Source organism: Poeciliopsis prolifica, unplaced genomic scaffold (assembly GCF_027474105.1).
Source record: "Poeciliopsis prolifica strain line A6 unplaced genomic scaffold, Auburn_PproV2 SCAFFOLD011, whole genome shotgun sequence".
Taxonomy (NCBI): domain Eukaryota; kingdom Metazoa; phylum Chordata; class Actinopteri; order Cyprinodontiformes; family Poeciliidae; genus Poeciliopsis; species Poeciliopsis prolifica.
Genome location: NW_026562386.1, coordinates 11,398,644 through 11,425,380, shown reverse-complemented (window position 1 = coordinate 11,425,380; position 26,737 = coordinate 11,398,644). Strand labels below are relative to the sequence as shown.

The window sequence follows — 26,737 nt, the reverse complement described above, 5'->3', positions numbered from 1 at the left end:
CAGGGGAAAAGTATAGCCCCAAGTGAAGGAGCAGAAGTATTTCGGGTCCTGTTCACTAATGAGGAATAAATGAAGCGGAGGATCGAAAGGCAGAGCGGTGTGGCGTCTGCAGTGATGCAAACGCTGTACCAGTCTGATATGGTGAAGAGAGAGCAGAGTCAAAAGGTCAGTCTGCATTCCTAACCTAATCTATGATCATGAGTTCACCACAACCAAACCACAGATAATGGATGTATAGAACAATTGCTGGATGGACGAATGATTGGTTAACTCTAAATTCTGTTGGGCATATGTAATTTCTAGATGAATGCCTCCTCAATAAGTTCCTATAACAATTTTCTGTAAAAACACAACTTTAATAAAGTAATTCATTTCTTATTGAGTAATTGAAGATATTTTACTACACTCAGTCATTCACACACACATTCACACGCCTAAGGAGCAGCACTGTTTTTATATATATAAACATATCTGCTTCCCTGAAGAATATATTTGAAAATCATAATGTAAAAGACAGAATTATGTCATAATTATGCCAAATGGTGTTATTTCATACACAGAAAGAAGTCTTTTTCTTTTTTATCTCAATTAAGTTGAGCCTCTAATTGGCACAATTTGCTCTCGCTCTCATAAAATATAAATACTGAGCTGAATCATCCAGACTCATTAAGTGCTGATAAATCGATTGTTTTTAGCATTGTGCAACATCATGAAGGAAAACACCTCACTGTCATTTGTGTCCCTTCATTAACACAAATCCAACCTCTGAAGAAACAAACATTTCGCACAAGGGCACATCGACACACAATCAAAGTAAATGTGCAGAGGCACCCTGGGGGGTGGCAGCAGCTTTGAAGTCCTCCATATTTACAAATACACTGATGGTGAAAAAAAAGATTTTTTTTTTATTTCCATTGTGTGCATCATGCAAACATAATGCATGATGAAATAAATAATCATGTCTGTTGAAACTGAAAAGTTTAAAATGAAATGTGAAATGTAACAGATATAACCATCAAAGCAAAAGGGGGAGGAGGGAGATTCCAATTAAAACCTACACAAAATAACAGTCAGGCGAAAAGATAACATCAGTGCACGCTGAGCGGCTCATGAATGAGAGTAGCTTTTCTCAAGACTGTCAAATTATTTAGAGCTGTTTGCCTGGTTGAATTTTAGCTTATGCAACCACAAAATAATCGTTCCAGTTCACGGTTTTAACATGATGCTATTCTGGGAAAGTTAAACTTTTTGACTCTAAAATCCTCTTTTCTCTAAACACAACAAGGACTTTATAAATCAAGGTTAAATGAAGAAATTAGCAATAAACATATTGTTCATTTACACCAAGACAGAGGAAAGAAGTAATTTTGGTTTTGCTCATAAATTGTTACAAGTTCTTACCACTTAAGACTACCACAACCTCCATTTTTCTCCTCCTGGTTCACTTTTTTTTTTTCTTACAGGCAGACTAAATCTCTTTGAAGATATCTTTTATCTGCTGCAAATAGCCAGTATCATGTATTAGTAAAGATCTGTCACATGTTGTACATCCATATATTGCAGAAATGCCTCCATCTTTCACATCAGTGATTTAATGTTGATATGAAGTACATTGACTGCAAGTATTAACCCTCGTCTGACTAAAGTAGAATCAATTTTTCTACAGGACATTGAAAAAATCCTCATAAAAACCTTGATTTGTTGTCAAGTTTAAGCATGAAAACAGATCCCTTCATGAAATAGTTAATACACAAACAGCAGTTTAAAAAATGATCACTACTATCAGCTCTGAAGCATCCGCTTGTGACAAATGGCTGGGATTAGCTTTGAGGATATCGCTTTCAAAGCACATATCTGTATGTGAGGCGGATGATTAGACAGAGAGAGCATTCTCACAACAGCATCACACCAAGGTTCACCAAGGAATCAGAGACATGAAGATAAATCACAGCAGCTCCACAGGGAAATAAAGGAGCTCCATCCAACTGTGCAAAGTCATAAGGATTTTAAGATTTGTTCGGCTGATGAAATAGAAATTTAAGGACAGTAAAACAAGCAGCAGATAAATGAAAATACAGTATTAAAAAATTAAATCAGCTCTCCAAAGAGATAAAAAAAAAAGATTAATGTGAAATATTACACATATAATAAATAATTTACAACCCTTGTAGAGAAAATAGTTCTCACATAAAAGACATGTGAAGTAGAATTATGCAAAACTGCTGAGGAAACTGTTACAAGTTTCTTGGTGTTCCCATAAGTTTAAAACATAAACAGAACCTGAATGTGTATGTCAAGTTTTTATCTGCTGCAACTGAAATATTTTCTCTGTATTCCAGAAAAAAAATTCACTACCATTTTTCATTCAGCCTGACATTGGAAAGTTGGATTGGATTTTCTATTTCATGTCAGTCCGGATTACTAAAATCATCTCTATACGGCAAATGCCTGAATGACAAGAGACATTTTTAAGCAAATTTTGTGTTACTTTCCCAAAGCTGGTAAGAAAGTGTAATAAAAAAAAAACATTCAGAGGAATTAGCTATAACACCAAACACTACACATATTCCACTTGCCAAAACATTCACTGACTTCTAGTCTAATAAAACTATAACTGAATGATGAGAATTGCAGAGAACACAATACCAACTGTAAAGTTGAAGGTAAGATACCATAATTATCTAATGCAAACCTGAAGACAGTAAAGTAAAAAGTAAATACAGTTTGCATTTAACACCAGAAACATTTTTTGAGATTTGTTGTTTTAACTTCACAGATTTGTGCAATTAATCTATTAGTCTGGCTGCCTGTTATCTGTTTTCTGTTGGATTTATTTGAGAATGCTTCAGTTAATTTTCTGTACCATGCTGTCTTGCCATAATCTCTTACCAGACACCACACTTAAAATAACTAAACTATCTATTTAATCCCTTTGTCAGAGCAAAAGCCACAGACATTTTGATACGAGATTTAGAGCAGATATCACACTGCCTACAAAATATAAATTAGGAATGAAGTGTTCCATATTAGCATATAAAAAGCTGCAAAGTTCACGCATAGATTCAAATGTAAAAGTTACACCAGTGTATGATTTTCTTAAAAGTGTATACTCCTCAAACTGAAAGTATCAGTCATACAAACACACACCAGAATTTAGTTCACAACAAAGGCGTCTTCATTAGAGATTGCTCAGTTGACATGAGGATGAAACTGAATATTAGACATACACTCACCAGGTGGTCAGAGAAGCATCTTGAAATGAATGCTAATGTCACTCTGTAACAGCCAAGAAAGAGGCTTATACCTCCAAGCTGCACCCCAGAACAAGGGCAATTAGGCACATCAGTCAGCTGCACCAATGCACAAGATGCCTCCTTCCTGCAATACAATGTGCTTAGCCTCTCTTTTCCTTCTGCGTATTTATTCACAGTTATAATTAGTCCCCAACCAATCACTATTTTCCCATCTCAGAGTAGGATTTCCCAAGGATATACATTCCAACACTGCCTCAAAGCATAACTGTATTATGCCAAAGCTTCATTTGCTATTTTTAATCTGGATCAGATTCATGAAGACATTTGGCTGTACACTTTCACATTTCCTTCAGATTGAATTTGGATAGTTATCAAAATAATACTGGCGATGCAATTAATGTTGTTTTTTTTTTTCTTTTAGAAATTGACAGCTGTGCACAAATCACATTGGACAAGGTTTTATTTGTGCTTGTTAGCTACAAATAACATACATTATTAGCAGTAACATTATGGCCACCCACATGTCACTAAATAGGTGGCCAATGTTTTAGTCCTAAAAAGATGTCTCCAATCAAAATTGAAAAAGAATGTGTAAAATTATAATGGAAATACTTAATGCTTTCAGTAATAATTTATAAACACATAGCATATGATCTTTGGGTGTTACTTATCAAGTGTGCCACAGCATAATTAGTCATTGATCTACGGAGGAAAACAAATTAATCTCTATGATTTGAAAATGAGGTTGAAAATCTACTTTGATGTAATCTCTGACATATAATAATATATTTTTAGTCTGAATGACAGAAAACTTTCTTTTCTGTGGAGAAAATATGAAGGATTTAAATATTAAATTACACAAGACCATGAGCAATGATACTCCTGTTAAGCAAGTTTGACTCTCTAATTTTCAATGCTTTCTTAAACTTAATGACAACTTGCATTTCTGCAAATATTTGTCTCTAATTTCTTAAACCCGTTGAATAACATAATGTCTGAAATTTCTACATTTTAAAACAGTGTGCCCAAATGTAAGGCCGTAGCAGTCTCGGTTGTTTATTTGGTAATCTAGTCTCTGTTATCAGCCATCTCATTAAGACAGTTTATTATTACTGAAGTTTTATGAACCTTATCAGTCTGCCAACACCTTTTCTTTCTTGTCAGTAATTTTTTATGAAGCCATTGCTAATAGCTGATGTGTTGCAAACACGGGTGTGAGATATAACATGTGAGCTGTGATCACTCTTTCAGAGCTGCAGCTTAAGTTGCTTGTTTGAGAAAGCTGTTGTTAAGCAACCATCTGGATGAAGTAGATAGAAATCATACATATTTTTACCACATGAATCTGTACAGGTCTTTGTAAGTAAGGTTGAAAGACTATTTGTTGCAAAGTTGCTGCTGACTTTTTTTTTCTTTCCATCTGCTGCTCTCTTTCTCTCTCCATCTGTTTGATTCGCTCCAGCAATCAGTCCACATCAGTCATGAAATGTGCAGGCAGAGCATAGAAATGAGGAATGCTGCACAAGAACTACAAGTTCAGTTTGATAATGGTGTTTATAGCGCCAAATGTACTGGATTCAGAACCCTGACACAAAACACACTGTTCATTTAGTTTTTCTATGCTTTGAGAGCTTTCTGGGCACAACATCTCAAATAATTTAATAAAATTCCTTGTACAAGTACCAATGTAGGTTCGGCACAATTTTATTAAGAGTTAACTACCCAAGAAACAATCAGCATTTGTTTTCGGGCAACCAACAGGTAAATTACCCATCATCAGTGTTATCAGGGAAGGTGAACTGGGGAAATTGAACTTTAATTATTTATACCAAGTCTACAGCTTTCACCACAAACCTATCAGGAAAAAAAATAATTAGCTTTAAAGTTATTTTCATCATGTATACACCTCTTTGTGTCCTCAGCTGAAGGTGTAGAACATATAGTAGATTGAGAGGTAAATTAAATGAACATTAGTACTTGTACTATATATATTTAAAGAGTACTCGCCAACTTGCGATTACAACACCAACAATATTTATCAACATATGGGATAATAACTGTCCTGTTTAGGGGCAAAAAACCTTTTACAGACACAATACCAGATAAATATTGTGATTTTTAGCATCTGTTAAAAAGGTCAGCTAATTTATGAAATGCCAGGCTATGAACCCTTTCAGCAAGTTACATTTTGAAGGAAGTCTCATTTCAAATAACATTTCCATGTCAACCAGTTCTTGTAAGTTTTCTGAGTATCCCACAATTATCCCCATCCTGATGATAGAGAAGAAGCTGCACATTCATCTGTAACAATATACCACAAGGCCATGTTATTTCAAGTAGAAAGCTTTAAAAATCCAACACTTTACGAACAAACATGTAAAAAAAAATCCAAGCAAGCCAAACTGAAGTGTGTCTATAAAAACTGAAGGACACAAAGTTAACATGAACTTTAAAGGTGCTGTGTTATAGTGCTACATCAATAAACTAACTTTATAAACTCTGAACAGATTGATGCACAGATAATCTGGCATTATGTAACATTTATTATTATTATTATAATTATTATTATTATTATTATTATTATTATTATTATTATTATTATTATTATTATTATTATTATTATTATTTTTGGTGGTAGCTTTCTTACATATGCCCAGGTTAGTTGACAGATTTTTGGGTGCACTGTACATTGCCTGAAAACTATTTCTATATCCAAGAATGCCAACCTCAAACATACTGCATAAAAGCAGTGTATTGAGTGTCACTGCCAAATATATTAAATTTCTACATTTTTATATTTCTTTTACAGAGCACACGTCTAAAGTCTGAAGTCTTATTTTTGCAACTTAAGTTCAACTTGAATAAGATTCTCAAACTCATTTGTCATCTCTGGATCCATTAATATTTTATAATTTTCTGAACTTGAACACAACTAATCTTTCCATGAGCCACTTCTGTTTTGATTTTAACTGCATTTTCTTAATGGCACTACAATCTGGAGTTCCTGGCTGTCACTCAAAAATTTGTTAACTTAAAAAGAAAAAGATTCTTGCTTGATTTCATCCTTCTAGAAATAGACAGATCATCACCAAATTGTGTCAGAATTACTAGAGAGACTTGCTTGTAGTGGACATTTCTATCCACTACAGTGTTGACAGTGTTTTTGGGTAGAGCTGTGAGCAGATCACTCCTTTAGATGAGAAGAAAAATCAAACATGTATTGTATCAGATTGCTATCAAGACAAAACAACTGTAATCACTCACTCGTCTTTTATCCTTTGAAAAAAAGACTTTTCAAATTTCTCAAACATTTGGACAAAATAGTCATACAAGAAAGAAATTTTTGTTGCCCTTTACTTTAATCAATGCCATTTTACAAAAATACTTCCTTCGTTGTAGTTGCAATGTGGACTCTGCTGCTAATGCTGATCAAACGTAGCGGTTATGGCAGCAACATTTTCCAGGTGCAATATTCTTCCTCTCTGTTTTTTTTTTTTTTTTTTAATATGTGAGGACACTTCCAAAGAGTAAAGATAAAGATTCCTGCTTTTGTTAAAGTCCAGAAAACAATTATGATCTGAAAGCCCGGCCGCAATTAAGCAAGAAAAACATATTTGAACTAAAGCCACAGTACCTATCATATTGTAATTAAAGTCTACAAAAAAATCCAAAGCGGAATTTTTTTTTACACAGAGAACAGAACTTCAGAAAATTACTCACAGTCAAGAGTAGCAGCAGTGGGTTGGATCAAATGAATACATTAAAGGAGGAGACGTGACAACTCACTTCGACACATGGAGTACTCCAGGTTAATGACTAAAACCTGTCACTTTGTGTGTAAATAATGGAAGAAGCATAGTGATTAACACAACCAAGCTGTTAAGAAGATAAACTGTGGATGACTGCTCAATTATTTACCCCCCATTAGTCCACTCCATTTGATATAATTAAGTCTGGATGATGATTGTGGAAAAGCAAACAAACCAATTCTCCTAGTTCATCATGGCATTCTTCTTCACGTTACAACAAAAAATTGCATCCAGATGCTGAATTAATAAAAAGGGACAAATGTTGCCAACATGTCTGAAAACATTTCAGACCCAGTATGAAATAAAATTGTCTCCAACTGTTCATCTCCATGAAGACATCAAATATTCCTAGCATGTGGATATGGCAGCCTCATGACCAAGCTTGATCTCTGATTTGCACCTCTGAACAGGCAACTGGAAAACCTGTGCACCTGCAATCATGATGCATGCATATGGATTACATCTGCTATATGCATTTTACTGCCACAGTAATCCCTCCCAGCAGGAAAGATTATTACCCTGCTTGTGGGTCAAATTCTGCTCATGACCAGGCAGATATGATTTGGACATTCATTTATGGTCATAAAGAAGAGAAAATCCATCTGGGTTAAAAGTAGAAGCAAAGCAAGGCTGTAAATATGCCTATCCATTACACAGACACAACTAGGAATTAGACATTAAAAAAAAAGTATCGCAAACATGTAGCAGTACGACACATACAAGTACATTGGACTTGCACTGCTGTTCAAAAGTGGACACGCTTCTGTACAAATGCATGGTTTCTGTGATGTAAAAGAGGGGAAATTTTATTAAACGTTTGCACTTATGTGGCATTTATACTGTAGAATTAATGAAAAACCTACAATTTTATTCAAAGAAAAAAAATCATAAAGCATACAAAAGGTTGAGTAATCAGGGTGCATTAGTGAGCTCACACCTCTCCATTTTAGTGCATCTGATTAACCTGAAATACATTTCTGCAGTCCAAGTAGGAATTTCTTGACATTTCCTCATTTTCATCTTCAGCCACAATTTGCAGACAGATGATAAAGATCATAAGGACCTCATTATCTGTGGAAGGATATAAAAAAGTGTTTTGTGTAATCATTGCACAATGGCTTCAGGCACCAATATTGAACAAAATTTGGAACAACAACCACCTTAGTTGGAGATCTCTTCCCACAATTAATGAAAAGGCAAGACAATTTCTAAAGCTACATCCATGCAAAAGCTGATTCAAAATACTTCACAGAAAATCAAAAGATCACGAAATTAACAAAAAGCTTAAAAGTTAGTTATGCTGAAATGGAAAAGAAATGCTAAAAGGCATATTTAATCTTCAGTCGCATGCTTCAATCACTCATCAGTGCATAAAATAGATTAAGGAGATTTCCAGGCTGAAAGACACACTGAAGGAGCTGCAGGGATTACTGAATGGTGATGGTTTTGTTCTACATGTGACAACACTATTTTGTGTTCTCCTAAGGTCTGGACTGAAGTCTGGGACTGCAAAATTGTTTTTATGTTTGACAAAAGTTTGTGGCGTTATTATCTGGAGTTGTGTGCACAATTATTAGGCATTATTATTAGGAACATTTTGATGCTGCTGTCATATGTATGTATGTTCTATAGTCCATGCTGTATAAACCTGTTTGCTTATTTGAGTTTTTTGGTTTGATAAGTCAAGCCTAATTAGATACTGATGAAACTGTGACATTTCTAAAGCAAAAACATCAAACAGGTCTCAGAAGTAAACTGTGTAACATTGTATTTTCTTCTTTTTTTAAATAACAAACAGGTCAAAATGATCAGTGGAGTGGCAAAACCAAACTTGTATACTTTTAGACTTATTAGTAGCTTTTTATAATTTCATACTGAAAATGATTTCAGGCATTCATTGATTTATTTACTTTTTTGGCATCTAAATTACTGTGTGACCTCTAGGTCACAAGCAGTTCCAGTAGCCATTAAGCTGCTTCACATGATTCATAAGCGAGCAATTAAAATCTTGGACAAGGAGCCTGTTAGATTGCTTCACTGCTAAGTTATTTTTAAAAATTGCATTTGATCCATTTTAAACATGTAACAGGGTGTTCACATTTTTAAATCTCAAACTTATTTTAAATATTTACATGCTATGGCTTCTTGAGTGCTCTGTGACCTTTTGGTTCCTCTGAAAACAACAGGTTTTAGTAATTGTGAAGTGCCTTTATGTAAGACCTCTTTGGGATAAAAAGCATTTTCTCAGATTTAGCATGTGAAGCTTCCATCAGAGGTAAAATTTAACTCTGGCTGCCTCCAGTTCAGGTTAAAGCTGAAGCATTGTCTTAAGAACAGACGACCACTGTTTTGAATGATTGCCAGATTTCTCTTCTTGATGGTACTGTGATTCTTTTTTTTTTATGCGATTAAAGCTGCTGCATGTAACGTTTTTAAAAACATATTTTTAATATATTTGTTAAAACTGTCATTATATTCTCACTATATAGTATGAGACAAATTATCTGTGAAAAAATAAAATAAAATCTAGCTCCTCTGCCTTCTCTTTCTGGTTCTATCTTCAGGACTGGACCGTTTGGCTAGAAATAACCAATTAGAGTTTGTATAAGGATCTTACTGCTGTTAATCATGTTCCTGCCCATTACTACCCACACTCTCCTCCCTACTTTCTGCTAGCCTAAAACTAGTTTTAGGCTTACTAACTATCTCAAGTTAGTTAGCATATTCACCAGTGACAACAGATAAATAGTTGCCTGTAATGGTAACATAATTTACTTAGCACATTGTACAGCACATACACAAAGTTGATTGACAACACTATGACAATTCTGCTAACACAGATATTTCCCCAAAGCTGACTTTTGCCAGGCAGCATGGGATCTGCCAAGTGTGGGATCTTTATAGTTAGTCTCATACCAAAGAAGACTGACTGCATTATGATATGTGAATTAAAGGATCCCTTAATAAAGCAGTAATTTCCAGAGCATCATTTTTTTTATTTTTTTTTTATGTTTTATCTCTAATAAATGTGTTTTGAAATTGAATTGTACATGTTATGCTGTACACACACACATACATTACTGTACAGGCCAAATTATATGTGGAACAGTTTTGAATGATTTATCATGGTCTAGGTTGTGTGCACCATAGAGAGTCATTATTATCTCATCAATAAAGCGCAACATTTCCACTCCAATATTATAGCTCGTCTCCAAGCAAGCAGCATAAATATTCACAGCAGATTGAGGGAGTTGACTGTTGATCTGAATAATGTTGCATTGAAAGCAAAACTGACTAAATGGTGTAGTGCTTTAAAGTGTTTTTATGTAAAGCCCTATTGGTATGTCATATTTACAAGGAAATGCAAATGCATACAAATGTGTCATATTCCTGCACATACAGTAAAGTTTGTCTGGAGAAAATTACTGATTTCATTACATAAAGATTTTTATAATGAAAAGTTTCAAATGTATTATAAATTACAATGGTTGCTATTGGAGCCACAAACCCATTTTGAACATGAATTAAATAATATACTTTGGTAAAAAGTTTTAGAACCACTGATGTTAAAATTTTCTTGGTCGATATTTTTAAGCTTTTGAAATCATCTGTGTTATTAAGAAGCACGAGAGGGTGACCTTTCTATCATGAGTACTCTAGAGCTGTTTAAAAAATGAAATAAGTAGTTTTGAACAGGGTGTGAATAATCCAGTAATTACCTGAAGATTTTCTCTTTATATGAAAGCAATGTCATACACTACAGATGAGACTGATTTAGCAAAATTCTGCTTGTTTTAGCCTGGTGTTTGTCATCTCTATGTATGCACCTACTAGCTTACTTAGCTGTAGAATAAGTAAAATTGCTTTATTTGCTCCTATGGAGATTTATACAGTATTTCAATTAATCTTTCACTTGTGCAATAAAACTTCAAAATAATTGCACTGTTTTAAGCATGCACCACTAATAGTGGTTAGCCTTGTAACTGAGCATATAAATGAAACCTCACGTTATCAAACTTAGAACAGTATTTCTAGTCAATGGTCACCAGCAAACTACTCTGGAATAATATTTACAATAAAACTGACCTTATGCACACCTTGACAATACATTTACATACAAAAGGAACAAAAGCAGATTTGTTCCTGCAGCACTAAAGGCACCTACCACATCATATTTCTATGTTAACTTTTTCACACTATTTTTATTAGCTGTAATAAAAATAGTGATTCTCTTTACAAAGAAAGTGAATAGAACTCCATGAAGAAACAAACATAATTAGAATCGACAGCCTATATTAGTCAAGCCAATTAACAATGTGTTCCCTACATACTATTTAAAATCGCCTCTGTTCTCTGGATCCCTATATCCATTTTTATAATTGTACCATTTGCAACATTATAGAAATGTTGTCCCAATAAGATGTAGTTTTTACATTTTCTAGCACATTTAAAGCACCACAATCTACTGGAATAAAACCTAGATATTATACATATCTTTTGTCAGTTGAAAAAATAGCTCAGTTGCCTAATTTGATGACAATGGTTAATCTGGGAATGCTTGCATGTCCAATGATCTAGAGTCTAGACTATTAATATTACATACAAGCAGAAGAGGGTGGGCTGACATTATTTCCTTAACCTCAGTGGTCAGTGAGAGAGACCAGTGTATCACAGGGCAACACAGAGATACAAAATAACCGTGTCCGCATTCAAACCTAAGAGAAATTTGATAACTACCCAAAATAAAATTACTGCAGTTTTTAAGCAAAAAGGCTTTACACGGAAATAGAGATTTTATCTTAGGCAAATCAAAATTTGCCAACTTTTGAATTTTATTTTTCTTATAATCAGGACAGGAAAGTAAGCTAAGAGAAATATTATAACTATTCAAATAAAAAATTGGATTTTCACCTTCTTTGTGCATGTGACATTATGCTACTGCAATAAACAGTGAAGCCATTACAAGAAAGGAGAGAGCAGATTGTACTCCTTGAGGAAGCTCAGGTCCCGCAGTGTTTGCAGCAAGATGCTGTAGATCTTCTATAAATTTGTTGCAGAGAGTGTGTTCTCTTTTGCCATTATGGTTCAGACCCAGTGACATAAAAAATCTAAACAACAAAATAAAGACTGAGACTAAGCTTCCACTTCATTAGACTATTTCACAACAACATATTCTTTAGTCAGTGGAAATTCTTCAGACATGTTGCAATGCAGGCCGTTACAAGAGATTTTTCCTACTAACTTTTTCTGCCAACAGCCATCTAAAACTTTTTGAAGAAATATTATGAGTTGAAAGAACATTTCATTAAGATTTTCTAAATTGCATAAAGGAATCAATTTATATAATTCTTCTGCTCATTTTTAGCAGTGATGGGAGTAAATGGGGTTTCTATTTTTCTATTATTTGAGAGTGATCTGTATTAACGCTTGCGTATGTTTCTCAAATTTGACTGGCATCAGAATATACGTATAAGAATTCCCCAAAATTCTTTGATTTTCTTTCTTGTCAACATAAACTATGACTTTTTCACACAGAAATTCAGGCCTAATGAGGTGTACACTGAAGACTGAATGCTGTAATTTAGATAAATGTGTGCATAATGCACGAAATCGAATCATTTGCGTTTTGCCAGTCATCATTTTGTTGATACAGGCTTGTGTTGATAATGATCTCTTTCACACAAACATAGTGTTTAAATTATTTTAACACAGAACTGGAAAAATATGCCTGTTGTCATTGTCAGAATTACAAAAGAGTCACATGAAATCACAAACATCCAAGCAGCCCAAGTCCCACAGCGAGTAATCTCATCAGAGTCACGCTCTTAAAGGTGGCTGCGTGTAGGCAGACTTGCTTGATTCAAGAGACAGTCAACACCAGAGAAATAAACAGAGATAATGTCCCTGGAGCCAGCATGAAAGAAAGCAGACCAAGTTGCATCGATTGATGCACCTCCTTTGGAGGCAGTGTGTCGTGGTATGGATGTGTGAGCTCCACTGCTCCTCGAGGATTCTTGTCTCTCCTGTTTTCCCAGGGCGCCTGATAGAGTTTAAAACACGAGACAATAAAACTAGATGCAGTCTGAGACTCAAGGGCATCAAGATGTGGCCTCGCTGGACCTGACAGGCTGTGAGGAGTCGAGTTAGGCTGTCTGTTAAAGTCAGAATCATGGATCATCATGATTGTTTTGTTTGAAATGATGCACTGGAGGTCTTTAAGCTACAGTTAAGAGCAAAAATATTTACACCCTAGCAGATATGAATGACTAATGTGTTGCAGTAGGTTAAAATAAATTAAAAGATTACCTTACCTCTTTAATATTTTTATTTTTGTTTTGTTTTTTGTCGTAAACCGAGAAAAAACAAAACAACAGACGCTAACTCATTATTTGCATTTCACGTGTCATATATATTTAACTTTTATAATTAAACATTTCATCTATATAATGTGTTTTACTTTGTGAATTGAGTTCCTGAAATAATCAAACTTTCCAAAAATAAATTTTTTTGAATCGGTCTGTATGTACTTTCTAATGATTTGGGAGTCTGATCTGAAGTGTGACTGACAGGGCTTGCATATATTTAGCATTGTTTGCAAACTACCAATACATGACCTTGAGAGGATGAACCCAGGGGGTCCAGATTTTTTGTCTCCCCACTGCACAAAAACCAACATGATGAGTAATTTGTATTTATTAAATGTGTATGTTTGTCAATTTGCATAGGCATTTTCCCTATGGTTCTGATTTTAAATCCAGTGAAAAAGTACACATGAAAAATTGAAAAAACTATCAGACTGCAGCATTGTCAGCTTTGCAACTGACCACCAGTTTCTATAAATTATGCATCATCCTCGTCGACACTGAAAATGAAACTTGTCATTCAAGGTGATCAAACCAGAATGCCTTCATGGCTGCAAATGAAACTAGTCATCAATTTGATTTTGTCTGGTGAGCACTGATGCATGTAATGAACATGTTGCTTTTTTTATTTGTGCTGCATGCATCAGCGCAGTTGTGTAACACAAAGTGGCCAAAACACAACAGCAAAAGATCTCCATTAGAGATGTATGCCTGGATAAAAAATGGTTGCGACAAATTAATTTATTTTATTTTCTTGAATGGATAGCAATAGTTGTTTCTGCATTTTAGCTCTTTTATTCTGAGTGGATAACAGTCTGGTGAGCCACTGTGTTTTACTAACTGGTGTCATCCATCAGCAGTATTGTTAGTGTCATGTAACAAGGGGATTTCTGCAAGGCAAAGGGTTTTACAAGACAGAAAAAATCATGTCTTACCTTTTTAAGTGGCATGGAGACTTATCACAATTTATGTGTGTGTTCATTGCAACAGTATATGTAACTGCAATCTTTTTATTCAAAATCAGCCAAATACAAAGAGGCAAACAGAAAATTATGTAAAAGAAATTTAATAAACTACATCTTATGAGAAGAATCTGGACTTAAAACCAATGTTGTTCTGAACCTAATGTGGCGACATCTCTATCAATTCTACTTTTCTACACTGCCATTTTAGCAATCCACCAAAATCAGTTTCTAAATATTAGAGTCAAGAAATCCTCTCTTGAGGCACTGAACATTTTTCCAAGGAATAAAACTATTTTAACATGCTGCGCTGATGGCAGCCACTGGTAGGCTGAGGAAATGGAAGAGATAGGTTTCCTGCATTATCAAGAAAAAACAAAAGCTACAAAAACCACCAAATTTTCTATCAGACAATCAAGGAGGAAATTTTTTGAGGGATAAATATGTGTTGGATGGACTAACTGGCACACAGGAACAATAAATTAATCTGTGACAAGTTTAGTTGAAATCATTCTCCTCCAGCTCATCTGTGACAAACTCGGATTCAGTTTGAGAGCAACGGGGTTATTTGGCGAGAATAAAAGGTACAGATGGGTGTCATCTGCTAGAGGATAGAGTCCAAAGGGTTTTTATGGGCAAGAAATTATTCCATGATATTCTGTGATTTGGTTTTAGGGGTTTCACAAACACTAGCAACATTACTAGTGTTTGTCTTCTCGCAGTCAACTTCCAAGGTTTTTTTTTTTTGGCTGTGTTCAATATGTTCTTGTTTACTTATTTTAAAACCCCACACATTTATTAAATTAGGGAATTTACTGCACTTCAATCAAGTTTAAGGTGGCTATATTTCTAGATTAAAAAAGACTTCTGAAGAAAGCAGCCACTGTATTTGAATTTATTCTGTAGTTTACCACATCTCCAAAATGATTATGTTAGGCTCTTTTTCTACAGCACTTAAATTATTTTTAACTGTTATTAAAATGTTCTACAAAGTCAATTTCTATTCACTTGAATGCAATATACTACTTTGCATACAGTCCCATAGCATCCACACAAACCTCAGCACTATAAAATATGTTGGCATCAAAGACATTTTCTTTCAAAAGATCAGCAGGAGCAATCACTCTAAACCCCAAATATCCCCCATAATTCATCCATGGTAAAAGGCCTCAAGAGGGATTAGAGATCCTGAGAGGTGGACTTGATCTCCCCTGATCCATCGGGGTCACCTGCTTATCAGCTCTCTGGCATGCTAGTGAAATACTTTTGAATGCAATTACTTATTTCACTGAATAGAATAATTTTTCTTTACAAAGGGTAGGAGTGTGAAATTGAAAAGCATTGTCAATGCGTTTTCCCCAAGTCTGTGTTTTCTTTACACCACAAAACAATATCACGAAAAATCCATTAATTTTGCTTTTATTTGTTCCTCCTTTGGCAAAACACTCAAACATCATGTTGCTTTGATAAGTGGTAGAGGTTGTAATAAGCTGTTATGTGTTGCGTCTTAAAAAAAATAAACTGCCAACAGCAGATATCCTGCTGTTCACCAATTATCTGCATGTTTAAACTGAGCATTTTTTAAATCATACAGGAATGTTTCCCTGGGCCTATGAGTTCCAAAAAGCCAGGTATCCTGCTTTAACCAGAAGTGATCAGGATGATAGATTGTTGTTATAGTCCATGAGGAGGCTACTCCATCCCTATAACATCTTTGATGCGCATTGTGAAAAGCAATTATATATTTTTTTAAAAAATGGGATAAGCTAGACCTACAAAATGTGAAAGGTTTTCAAAATCTCACTTATTCTCTTTCATATATCAAATGTATATCAAATTTAGCAAAAAATGTGGGCCTTTTAAATAGCATAGAAATACATAGAGGATGATATTGAATTGTTCTAACAAATCAGTATGAAAATCCAAATATTTTAACAGTCTACTGAAAGACTGTTTTTGTAAAATTGACGAGTCTTGAGCTTCAAATTTTATTTTATTTTTTATTTTTAAATGATGAAAATATGGGGTGCGTATATTTTCCTACAATCAATAGACAAACTTTTTAAAACAGTTTCATGAAACTTTGAGAGCACAAGCAATAAAAAGCAGCTGATAACAGGAAAGTAATCTGCATGAACACATTCCAAGACAAAACCAAATAGAAAATACAAGGATGTCTCTGATAGCTCACTTCTGAATAAAAAGTTTGTGATTTTTCAGAACTCCTCATTAAATCAATAATGGACATCAGATGCTTAAAATGTTGTAAAGCACCAGTATCAAAATATGTCTTTGCACTTCAGATCAGATGTATCTAAAGAAATTAGTTGCTCTATACAAATGCTGTTAATTATGTAAATTTCAGATACTTTGAAATGTATTTGCGTTAATCCGTTTCAAAGGATGTATGAATAACCAGTTTCACTGGTTAGTCAAAAATCAATTTAGTTTAATAACTTATCAATGCCTTTAAAATTTCTGAGGCATTGCTTCTACCCTTCTAATTAGACAAAAACTGAACTGGGGATTGTTTATACTTTAGAATTAATGTTTGATGAAAACATGAACATGGAAAATATTTCAGTTTATTACAAATTACAGCGGAAACATCAGATAGAATATGAACCAGTTTATGTCTACTTGCTTCCAGTCTATAGAGAAGTAGTATCCGCAGTCCTGGTATCAGGTACAGCAGCACTTCTGCCAACAAGATCAATGCAAACGACTATTGGGGCATTTTTCAAATGTTTCTGTGGGGTGTTTGCTGGATGAAGGAAACACAACTACTCTGGATATTCCTTCTGACTTCCAATAGCTTTGTTTCCATGGGAACTAATCCGCAGACTCCAGCAGTAAAGAAGTACCTTGTGAACTTTTCAATGACACAAGTCACTGTGGACTGAGAGGAGGCAGACTGAATGCTAATTACATGAAAGTCCCAAATGTTGTTGTCCTATCTGGGAGAACAACATTGTTGAGACTTGATTTTTAGACAATTGTATCGCTCTATTTCAGCATTTATTCATCTGTTCATTAACCATTTTTTCTTGGTGAGTCGATGTGAGCTGGTGTCTATCTCCAGCAGTCATTAGGCAATAGTTGGGGATTCCCCCAATGGATCTCACTCCACCAAATGTCAAAACAGTTATATATATATATATATATATATATATATATATAATATATATATATATATATATATATATATATATAATATATATATATATATATTATATATATATAGATAGATAGATAGATAGATAGATAGATAGATAGATAGATTGATAGATAGATAGATAGATAGATAGATAGATAGATAGATAGATAGATAGATAGATAGATAGATAGATAGATAGATAGATAGATAGATAGATAGATAGATAGATAGATAGATAGATAGATAGATAGATAGATAGATAGATAGATAGATAGATAGATAGATAGATAGATAGATAGATAGATAAATAGATAGATAGATAGATAGATAGATAGATAGATAGATAGATAGATAGATAGATAGATAGATAGATAGATAGATAGATAGATAGATAGATATCTATTGAATTGTTTGAGGAAGATACACAGACACTTAAAGCTAAGAAAGGTGGATGAAAACTGTTAACCTATCAGTATTAAGGCACATTTAGTTTGTACAATCATTTTTCCTAGTTTCTTTATTGAGATTATTTTATGGTACACTACTGTCAATATTTTCATATTGTTGACTATTGGGTAATCATTTGATATTTGACCTGAGGCTTGCAGTTCAGTGGGAGCATATAACTGGCAGCAGTTTTGTCATTCTCTTTAAAACGCATGTGTTTCCAATTAGCATCTCACACATTTTTAAAATTTATTTTTTAGTTGTGTTTTGGGGGTTATTTTGGTCCACATATTAAGCTAGGTCACTGTACATCTGCCATTTAATTGAAGGAAAATTACAGTAAAAGTTAAACTGCTTAGATTTAGCCATAGGCTATAAGCTTACGTTGGACTTATGCACAGCAAGACCGAGTTGTAATCCATTTATAGCTTTTAAATGACGAAATAAAAAATAGCTTGCCTGCAAGTAGGTTTGACCAGGATAGAGGAGACCTTACAAAGGACACTGTAATCAAGGCAACAAAGTCATCTATATGGGGGTTAATTACAGTGTTTTGGGAATTATTGCTGAAAGGGACTAATGACAAGTGATATTAGCAACTGTGAGTTGACTAAGAACACAATTAGGTGAATCAACCTTACGACATGAAAAAGTACTCCATCAGTCAGCCTTCTTAATGTTATGCTGCCTTAAAAAACTAAGCAAATTAAGAGACATCCAATAATGAGCACTATTCAAGAAAAAATAATGGTGGTATTGTTCACTGTAATTATGATGAAAAAAGACACAAAAATGGCAAGACATGCGGTCTCTGAGGTTTGTCAGAGAGGTTTTATGGCAATTTAGAACATGAAACGAAGATGGAGGCAAGGGTACTGCTGAAGCTGGTGCTTTTCACTGACAACTGAACTTTATTTTCTGACACAAATGCATGAACATGAAAGCATATGTACTTTTTTCTTTGTAACACTTAAACACAGCAGAGCTACGAACTACAGCAAAATGATTACGTTTTACATTAACTTGCCTAATTGAAATTAAAAAAGTAGATGAAAAACCACCCAGCATTCAAAGCATCTTGGAGGAACAGAATATTTCATGCTGAATATTTTCTATAAATATTTTCGATAACGAAGTCGCTCAGCATGTAGCTTCATTATAAGAGAAGGGAAACTACAGCTGGGGTTTTTAGTTAGGGCTAGCCATCTGACCAAACACTGTAACCAAAAGGAAAAAGGCCCTATGAAGATCATGAGGAAAACAGAACAAATGGTACAAACTGTTAAAATAAAAGACAAACTGATGTCATTTAAATGACTGAATAGATTGCCTCAACTTTAGGAGCTTAAATTGATCATCCTGAGGCATGGCTACAACGGCAACATAAATGTGTGTTACTCTTTTGTTAAGATGTGGGTGAGGTGATGATCCAGATTAGAGATTAAAAAGACTTTTCTATGTTAGGCACATGGTTATATTATTTGAATTTGATAATTTTATATAATTTTATATAGTGCTGACATTGGATCACAAGTTGACTTTAGGCAAAAAATAAAAAATGAGAATGGCCTTTACAACCACTTGCATTGATTGCTTTGGAACCTTTTTTTAACCTCAGGACCTGGAAATTAGTGTATTATTGTGCTATTAAATGACATTCTACTTAAAAGTGAGCAGCTGCTCCAGAGACTTTTAGAACTCCGCTACTTTAGGCATCACAGAGTTGTGACATTTCCATCAAAAGCAAGGGTTTGGCATCTGTCCTTATAATACTTCCAGGGTCTAATTATGCCTGTTGAAATAATAAATGACAATCGCATGATAAATTAAAACAAGTTCAATAATTTCCATTTACGTGATTGTTTTTCTCGTGTCTCCATCTCTTTCTACCAAAGACTAGATGACAAAAGTCTTCAGTTCTTTGGTGTCAAACTTCTTTTCTAGAAGGACAATTTTGTTTACAAAGACTTCAGTATCCATTTTCTTTGTTGTTTTGTTTATTTATTTTGATTATAATGTATTCCAGTTCAAGTGTTAAACGTTATCTAGAAAGTAAAATGTATTTATCTGTGAGAAGGTGTGCTTGAATTGCTATGCTGTTACCAGTGTATTACTTGAAGTGATCTCAAAACAATTTCGTTCATTGCAATAATTTCTGGGACAATTTATTGTCCAGCAAAATTTGTTGTTGTGACAAATCTAGTTGCAATGTACACAGATACTAATCTTTGTATCTGTTGCTGATTAGACATGCTCCCCTGTTAGTTTTCAACAAATGCATATAAACTTGTGTAATAACTAAAGTCACAGTTTTGCTAACGCTTCCCATGAGCCTGCGGTACAAAGGGATGGAGTCTATGTATAGAGATGAACAGAAAGGTTTAAGAATGAAGTAGCTACTGAATGTACTTTGTATTTTTTGTATTTGTATTTTTACATTGGACTTTAAAGCTGCAGCTTTTGCAGGTCCTTTGTTAAAAAGGTTGTAAGAACAAAAAATCTTGAAGGTTTAACAAAAAATGAAAGTGGTTGACTGATTACCACAAGGGCAAAAAGCATAAACATTAAATCTTAATCATAATCTCTGCAGGAGCTTAAAATGTAGCAGTCTGAAAAGGCCTCCTACTGAGCTGATGAAAAATTACACAGCTTGAATAGTTAAGATGTCACAAGCAAATAATTCAGCGTATGCAATTCTTTGAACAACAAAGTAGCTTAAATTGAACAAGATGAGATGTAAAAAAAATAGAAAATCCAATCTTATTTTAAGGGACTTTATCATTGTACTTTATATTCAAAGTATCACACTTCAGCCTGTCTAAAGTCCATCACATTTAAATTTTAAAAGAGAGATGCCTTCCCCTTTTAGGTTTTGAAAATTGATTTTGAACTGAGAACCTATAGGGAGTTAGATGTTTTTAAAGTTAGCATAATTCTATTTAGATCATTAAAATCCCATCTCAAATGGATTTCTGAGGAAAAGAAACGTGGTTGGGAGGGGATTGTGTAAAAGAAGGCAAATATGTGGTATGCCTACATGCAATGCAAATTACACGTTACACAAAGATTAGTCTGCACCAGAAACAAAGCTAAAAATAAACCAGCTATATACAGAATGTAAATGACCTTCGCTATTTTTACTATCAGCAAAGGGAGCTGAAGAACCTTTACAAATGCAGTTTAATGTAAAGCATCTGATTGAATAAACCAGATCTGGAGAGTGGATCATAATTAACAGAGTAAAGCAAAGAATGTGAGGAGGTGAGGCAAGAGGACGAAATGATGTGTTGGGAGAAAGAAAACACCCTGGCTTGTATTTTATCTGTGTTAAACTGGGTGTGAGACTGGGAGTCAGCAGTAGTGAGAGTGTGTGGTTATGGCTTGTGGTTTCCACAGGGCACTAACATCTCAGCAGAGCTCTCTTCATGAAGGAATACACCAAACGGACCCTTCTGGATGCAAGAGGGTGACACTTATTCCAGGAAGCCCTGAGAGAACACACTATTAAAAAAAATATATATTTAAAAAAAATCTTTACGGCTTTGAGCGTCGGCCACAAAGTGCAAATTATTGTCAGTCTAATTCCGGCTGTCAAATCCACTCTGGATTATTTTTCTCTCTTATTGTTTAGGGTATTCACATTTTCCACATTCTGCTCTGGGACGTGTCAGACTGATTGATAGCAGAACAAAAGATGGGCTGGGAAAGACCCATGAGGGTAAAGCAAACTAACTAAAAGACAACATGCTATAAAACTGTCTTGTAGGCCACAGTCAATCTTTGAAAAAGAAGCACCCCAATCAGTACTTTATCACAAAATATGAGCTGAGTACTGAACAAACATATCTGTGTGTTTTATTAGATCAACTCATCAGTAATCACCCCTTACTCCAGGCATAATGAATGGTCTAATAACATACCTGGCATAAACAGAAAACTAATTTGCCTATTGCTGTCCAAACCTTGCTGATATAATATTTAATTGATTGTAATGTTATCTGCTGCTGTTACTTAATTTAACCCATCAATACATTTAAAGTTTAATTTCTCCTCCACTTAATTCCTCCTCATTCTGCCATCACTCTTCCACTTTTGCTGCCTTAACATCTGTGCTACTGTCTGAGTTCCTAAAAATATGCATTCACTGTGTGGGGGCAATTTTGTTGAAAAAAATTATTTCTAAAAACAGGAAATGGTAAGAAATTAACTTGGTGATGAAGGTATTTACACATTCTTACCAGGGTTATAAAAATCTTTGCTTCCTTGAGTTACCCTAACACAGTGGTTCCCAAAGAGTGGGGCGTGCCCCCTCAGGGGACGCAATGTCATTTCAGTGGGGGCGCGGAAAGCGGTATGGATGAAAAAAAAAAAAAACACACACACACACAAAAAAAACTGTTACACCAAAGTGTTTCACTGTAAAGAATGGTTGTAGTGTGTTTTGTTGCAACCTGAAGTGAGAAATAAACTTCAGTGGAGTTTAACAAAATATGTGTATAGGTTTATGTTTGGTTGAATGATCTGTATGCCCAGTTGATTTTTTTTTTTTTTGGGTGGGGGGAGTGTTATTGTAATCCATAGGGGGTGCAGAAAATCTTTGGGATCCACATGTATCTTCTCTTTTTTATATATATATATATATATATATATATATATATATATATATATATATATATATATATATATATATATATATATATATATATATATATATATATATATATATATATATATATATATATATATATATATATAAAATATATATATATATACACTCATTTCTGTAAAATATAGACTTCCCCTCCCACTATTCAACAGCTCTCTTCTGGTGAAAAAGTGAGGATCAGAATCAGAACCACAAAACATAGCTTTTATGTCACCCACAAATAAAGCACTATGGTGCATCATTTTCAACCCCTTTTTCTTGAGTCTGCTCTCAAGAATGCTGCACTATGAGAACATGAGACTGAAAATTACAGGTGTAAAACACATTTTTAGAACAAAGGCAGAGAGGACCAGCTAAGATCTAGCACACAAAGATAAAACACACTGAAGGACCATATCAGGCAGGGCTGTGCTTTTTGTCTCTCTCACACACTCACACACACCTGCACGCAGAAGCATATTGCAGCCTTGTTATATCCCCATTCACTGTTCAAGGCAGTCATCCAGGGAGAGGCCACACCTCAAAAAAAATTCTCAAGTCAACCACAGAGCTATGCTTGGGACAGACAGTAGTCATAACAATTAGAAGCAGTCAACATGTCCTCTGCCAACATATTTTCACTGATTCAAATCATTCAAAAACTGGTAAATATCTGTTTTAAACCTATGTAAAAAAAAAACAACAACAACAAAAACAGGTTGGTGCTTGGTCAGTATCTGTGGAATAAATGTAGTCGAAGGGCAGCTGCTAACTGTCCAGAAACATCATTTTGTCACCAGTTCAGCCGAGCTGGAGCTGACAAGATGTGGGAGGACGTGAGGGGGGAGAGGGGAGGAAGCTGCTTCTGTCTCTTTACTGTGTGCACATCCTGCAATGTGTCAAGGCATTCTGACTGTCACTTGGAGCTCAGGAAAGATTCCATGAGCTGCACTTATTAGGTTATATATAGAGAGGAGGAGTTCCTTTTTAAACAGTGAGTTTGTTCTGTTTCATCTGTCAGTCTGTGGTTCATTCAGCTCAAGGATAATTAACGTGTTTTAACGGCGCACATTTTTAATTGAGTTACTTTACCTCAGTGGTTTCTTTTTTTTTGTTTACCACAATTTTTTACCTGCAGCCTTCACTGTTGCCTCCATTTACAAATTCAGCAGCAAACTGATGCTAATTATCCCTCCATCCTGACCAAATGTAGAGCTGATGCTGTCTAAGTCTCCTGTTTGCTGCTATTTGTCCAGCTCATAATCATAATCAGATTTGAGCAGAGTAATTAACGGATTGCTGAGACAATGTTCACAGATTCAGCCTCAATTCACTTCTATTCAGTCATTGTAAACCACAGAAACTGGTGCATTTTCATCTGAATAGGTTCCTTTTGTTAAATTATTCTTATCACACCAGTCTTAAATGTTGTTAATCATGATTTAATCTTATAATATAATTTGTACATGTAAACAAAATAGGGGAAAAGAAAAGCAGTAATACTAAACGGTTGAAGCTTGCCAAACCATTCAATTTGATTTTACTTTCTTTTTCTTTACATTTTTTGCTGGATAAAAAAAATCTAGCAATTAAATTTACATTTTGGTAAATCTACCATCAGTTTCAAAAAGTTACAGCAAAACTTTAATAAACCTGAAATTTTTACATATTTTGCACTACAGCACAGTGGTATTAATCCACCCTGAGGATTCATTAAATATTTGTGATTGTATGAAGCAAGTAAAAAAGTTGTACTTTGTGAAAAGGTTTCTATTTTAAATCCAAAATGTAAAGTTATCTTATTGAATTCAAGGTTTTATTGGTTTAAACATCAAGAGTTCTATGCCTGACTGTCAGATCACTGTCTAACATTCCCTACTAGTGATTAAAATGGTATCTGTGCAATAAGAACCAAAGGTGTGAAGGTACACAAGATTGTCAAATGAATTAATTTAGGGGTTTTAAGCAATCAACATTTAGGAACAAGAGGGCCTTGAAACTCCTCACATTCAGTTTAGAAACTGCTCTCAATAAAACTGTGCAACAGAATCAACAGCAGAACCAGCAGTCCGCTTGCACTTCAAGCTTGTAAAACAATAAACTCCTGTTCAGGCCAAGTGCCTCATTTTATTGTCCTTTTATTGTTGTTTGCTTTGTATTTGTGTTTCTGTTTATTCAATGATTATCACTCTACTCTGTTACAGATCGTAGGAAAACACTGATAAACATTTTTGTTTTATAGTATATACCCTCAAATTACAATAAACTTATTTGGTTTGAACCCTCCCTACAAATGATTGAATGAAAATAATTACTTTCAGAAACGAGGTGGATTCATGGTCACCGTTATTGTCCAGTGTTTGGTGTTAGTATTCATTTAAGAGTTCAAAGTTCCCTCGCAAAAACATTGATCCATGTCTGTAGTTTGCCAAGGTTCATTTGAACAGGCTGAGCTATTTACCGGAAAGTTTGTGTATAAATGTTTTGTGGGCAGATGAGACAGTGCATTCACAGAAGGGTCATTTTTTCTGTCCAAGAATAAACCATAAAGTCTTTGTGATGCTAAATGCTTATCTAACACAAAGGTCTTGGTCTGATGCGTTGATGCTGAAATGTGCCAGACACATAAACTATATTTCCACTGGTCAGGGAAAGAGTCTGCTTCATCTTTTTACCAAAGAAGACTGGAGTATGACTCTCAGTCTGGCTTATGAATAAAATTGTATAAGGTTTGGCAATGCTCATCTTGCAAAAGAGTTGGGAGGTCTTTAATCAGAGGTTCTGAAGGTAGAGCCAAGAATCTCCCCATGAAAGAATCACTCCTAAGTTATGTAGAAAAAAGAAAGAAATAGTTTACGAGAGAAAACTCCGCAAACATACCGGACTGAATTGCTGCAAGTTAAAGTTCCTTCAGTCTGATGTGTCTAACAGTGTTTAAGTGGCAAATGTTGATTCTGTCACTTTTGCAACTTAAAGACAGCAGTGGTTACATCATTTTAAGAGGTTCAGAGCTGCATGATGGAGCAGTGTTTTGCCTCACAGCTAGGTCACTCATCTGATTAGAATATAAACTATTTTTACCTGTGCATGCTTGTTACACTAGCTTATTTGCACAGTCAAAACACATCTGTGTTAGGTCACATAGCACAGCAAAAAATGCCCCTAGGTGCATTTTTTTGTGCTGGTCCTGCGACAGCTTGGCAACCTGCAGCGTTTCAAATGTGACAGCTGGAATCAGCTCCAATCCCATGGATAGATGAATAAATTCATATTGAATTGCTTTTCCATTTTATACTGAGTGAATGTATTGAAATAATATTGGATCATTTTTATGCAACTGGAGAGAGGTGCTGTTTGAAACTCATGGTCACATTTCCTTTACCATAAATCTGATGATGCAGTTGAACAGCTTTAGTATGTAATAAAATAAACATAGGTCAGATTAATATTGTTGAACCTCAAAAGATCTTTGTTTGCTGCTTCCCTCTCATTATGCAGTCTCATCAACACTTCTGCAACCTGGATGAAGATTATAACCTTTGTGAAGCTCACAGTACAATTAAATTAGGAAATGTGAGTGAATGATATTTTAGCTGCTGGCAGAAATATAGGCAACATTTTTAAACATCTTGCATCACACAGAAAGTCTTCAATCAATAACAATTCATCATCTTTAACAAAATATCTGCATAGAGAATATGTTTTTTCCTCGCTGCTGTATGCTGTTTCTTATGGAAATACCTAGTTGTTACCTTGCATTCTGTTCTGTTATTATTCCTGACAGAGTAAATAAAGCTGCTCCTTATTCTGTAAAAAATGGTCTTGTATGTGTGACTGCTGAGACATAGCAGAAAATGTAAAATTATTCTCTTTGATTCAGACAGAAGAAACACAGACATCTTTTCCAATTTTCAGACTCATTTTTGATGCTTCTGGACAGCTTTTTTTTCCTATCTTTTTTTCAAAGACCAACATGAACAGAAACAACAGAGACCTGGGAATAAAATGGCATCACTCCTTTTTTTATGACATATTTCTTTCTCATTGCTGCCTCACTGCCTTCATTAAAGATTCCATTAATTTTTTATGTTCTGCATGTAA

At 34.6% G+C, this 26,737-nt stretch overlaps 1 protein-coding gene across 1 annotated transcript in view; it reads right to left on the bottom strand.

Annotated features, from left to right (window-relative positions):
• tspan4a (tetraspanin 4a) overlaps positions 1-26,737 on the bottom strand; it is a 160,386-nt gene that overhangs the window by 132,901 nt on the left and 748 nt on the right. The gene's annotated exons all lie outside the window — the stretch shown is intronic.